Source organism: Gastrolobium bilobum, unplaced genomic scaffold (assembly GCF_033153095.1).
Source record: "Gastrolobium bilobum isolate Gb01-03AN ecotype WA unplaced genomic scaffold, APGP_CSIRO_Gbil_v1 utg4863, whole genome shotgun sequence".
Lineage (NCBI taxonomy): Eukaryota > Viridiplantae > Streptophyta > Magnoliopsida > Fabales > Fabaceae > Gastrolobium > Gastrolobium bilobum.
Genome location: NW_026899323.1, coordinates 76928 through 80541, shown reverse-complemented (window position 1 = coordinate 80541; position 3614 = coordinate 76928). Strand labels below are relative to the sequence as shown.

The following is a 3614-nucleotide window of genomic DNA, read 5'->3' as shown; positions in this document are numbered from 1 at the left end:
ATTCTTTTCAAGAACCTCAAATGCTACTTTCTTTTCTTCCTTAAAAGGAATGAGACAACGCGCTTTAAGTTCTTCACCAAGCTCTTGACTAGAAGATTTTTCTGCTTTCCCCACTTCTTTTAAAACATCAAGACTAAAACAGTCGCCTTTGTCAGAAGAATGTTTCATCGAGTCATGGTAATGGTCTCATCATTCATCCTTAACTCAAGCTTTCCTTGCTTAACATCGATCATGGAACGAGATGTAGCTAAGAAAGGTCTACCCAAAAGAAGTGGCATTTCATTTTCTGCCTCCATATCAAGAACCACAAAATCAACAGGAAAGATGAACTTGTCCACCTTCACAAGAACATCTTCAATTATTCCACTAGGCTTCCTTAAAGATCTATCAGCAAGTTGAAGAGAAACCATAGTGGGTTTTAGTTCTGTGATCCCTAAGGATTTGGAAACAGAAAGAGGCATCAAATTAATGCTAGCCCCAATATCACATAATGCCCTGCTGATTTTTGTGTTACCAATTTCAATGAGAATGTTGAAACTTCCAGGATCACGAAGCTTAGGAGGACATTTCCTTATAATGATAGCACTGCACTCCTCAGTAAGTGCTACAGTTTGGCACTCTTGTAACTTGTGCTTCCTTGACAAAAGATCCTTCATAAACTTGGCATAATTAGGCATATTAGCCAAGGCTTCATCAAATGGAATATTAATGTGAAGCTTTCTGAATAAATCCAAGAACCTTTCGTAATGTTGCTTTTGAGCATATTTCTTGAATCTTTCAGGATAAGGTGCCATAGTTCTCACATAATCAGGACTCAGCTCAAATTTCTTCTTTTCAGCAACAATCGGTTGCTCTTTTTCTTCACCTTTCTGAAGAGGCTTCCCAACCTTAGAAGGAATTTCAACTTCTTTTTCTGGCTTCTTAACTTCATTAAGCTTCTCTTCAACCTCAGGAGATGGAAGTACTTTACCACTTCTAATTGTGATAGCCATACAATCTTCCTTCGGATTGGTAACTGTGTTACTAGGGAAGGTACCTGGAGTTCTATCAGCCATTTGTTTTGCCAGTTGGCCAATTTGATTCTCCAAATTTCTGATAGAAACCTATGTGTTCTTGGTATTGACTCCAGTCTCTTCCATGAAAGCATTAGAGTGTTGAGCCATTTGTCCAACTAACCTCTCTAAATCAGAAGGTTCCTTGGTTTGGATTGGTGGAGGCTGTAGATAATTATTAGAATTATAGTCAAGACCGCCTCCTTGAATCTTCCGTTGATAATTACTACCTTTAGGACCAAAATTCTGACCTCTTTGAACATTTTGTTGCTAAGGTCTCTGATCATACCAAATGTCATTCACTTGCATTTGTTGAGGTGAATCAGAAGGCATCAAAGGACATTCATTAGACTCATGATTATCCTGGCAATATTCACACACAACAGCAGCAGCTTTAGTCTGAACACCAGCAAGCTGCATCTTGTCAAGCCTTGAGGTCAAGTTTGCTATCTGCTGAGAAAATAATTTTTTTCCAGCTAGCATCGCATCATTACCTTCCAGATGAAGGATACCTCTCCTAGGCTTTGCTGACAACACTTCATTTTCATTGGCAGCCATCCTCTCGATCAACTCAAGAGTCTCATTTGCTCTTAGTGATTTAATCGTGCCACCTGCTGCACCATTCAACACCATCCTCACCTCAGGTTTGCAACCATTGAAGAAGATTCTAACCTGATTACCAGCAGTCAAGTTATACTGAGGACACCTCCTCATTAGATCCTTGAATCTGTTCCATGCTCCACACATAGTTTCACCCTCTAACTGAGTGAAATTGGTGATATCATTCACCATCTGGTTGTACCTCTCCATCGAGAAGAACTCAACAAAGAACTTCTGAGACATATCATCCCTTGTAGAAATGCTTGTTGTAGGCTGCCTTTCCAACCAACTAAGAGCCTTTCCCTTAAGAGCAAAAGGGAACAACCTCAACCGGATTGCATCATTAGACACCTGAGGGTGTTTGGTTGAGTCACAGATCCTCAAGAATCTGTCAATAAATCGGTGGGGATCTTCACTCTCCTCTCCTCCAAACTGAGCTCTCTCCACCAATTGAATATGAGAGGACTTGAGCTCCCAATTGTTGGCAATATTTGGCTGAACAATACTCGCATTGGGCCTGTTAAATGATGGAGTCAGAATGGTATCCATGAGCGGATTGTCCGCTTCATTGTTTGTTGCCATCTTGTGTGCTTCTTCAGACAGAACTCCTAACTCGTTGAATGCCAGCTTCTTCCGAGCAAGTTTTCTGTTCCTCTTTTCTGTTTTTGTAATCTCCAAATCAAGTGAAAATTCTGGCTCTTTACCTCGCATACAACTCAGAAAAGAGATTAGTAGCACTATTCAAGAATCACAGAGAAATCAAAAATAAAATAAAAATCCAATCTTAAAAATCAAAATTAATTGATATAAGAAACGCCAATCCCCGGCAACGACGCCAAAAACTTGATGCTTCCCGGCAAGTATACCGATCACACAAGTAATATAATGATAAGAAAAGTTCTTCTCCACAGGGATTATGATCGTATATCAAATAATCGTCCTTTCAAGAATGGAGGAGTTCAAATAGTTTGTGACAAATATTGTCGATTTGTGTAAAAGTGAGAACTGAAAATAAAGACTTGTTTTTGGCTTTTTGTTATGAGAAATAGAACAATAAAAATGAGAATTGATTTGTGAAAATATGAGAAAAGCATTGTAGCTAGAGTGCACTCACCATATGATCCACACTTCTTACTTTGGATTGATTTAAGAATACTTATTTATATAAATACTCAGATAATTATCATCTAGAATTAATTAGTTAAATTTCAATGCTTTGACAATTTAACCCTTTAACCTCAATTGGAATCCTAATCCCTTAGTAAACCCTCATGAAAATTAAGAAATGAACACGATAATTAAAGAATCTACAATTAAATATACATCTATTCCTAGCATGCATAATAATTGTTATCTTACCCCCTTTCAAGATCAAAACCCCAATATTCCTATCTAGGGTTCTAACCCTCAAACTATCATCAACTATTAGATTGATCAAGTCTAACAAAGAAAATAGAAATTTCACACAAGGTAAAGATAAAGAAATTTATATAAACGAGTAGAAATAAACCAATCTGTCGTAACAAGGGTTCACATAAGGTTTGTGACCCTAACTACAATAAAGAAAAACTTAGCCAGCCATTATCATGGCTGATAAATTCAATATCCAATGTTACTTGAGAATGTAGATGGAAGAATAAAGAAGATTAAGAATTTCTCTCCGGAGCTCTCCTTCTGAAGCACGACGGTCTCCTTAGGTCCAGCCTTCTAATTTTGTGCTGAGCATCCTTTTTATAGTCCCCATTTTCATATTCCAAAATTTCCCTTTTAAAAACACGGTGCCGTGATTTCGCAATTTAGCACTCTTAGCGTGAGTTTCACGCTATGAGCGTGGATGTCTCTGGATATTCACGCTACTAGCACGGATCTCACGCTATGAGCGTGGATGGCTCTGGATGTTCACGCTACTAGCGCAGATCTAACGCTATGAGCATGGATGGCAAGAATGACTGGCGCTACTAG

At 38.4% G+C, this 3614-nt stretch overlaps 1 non-coding gene across 1 annotated transcript; it reads left to right on the top strand.

The window, feature by feature from the left end:
* The first annotated feature begins 1740 nt into the window (after nt 1-1740).
* LOC133289636 (small nucleolar RNA R71) lies at nt 1741-1846 on the top strand. Its single transcript, XR_009748511.1, has one exon. It is a non-coding gene; the product is annotated as a small nucleolar RNA R71 (small nucleolar RNA).
* The last annotated feature ends 1768 nt before the right edge of the window (nt 1847-3614 follow it).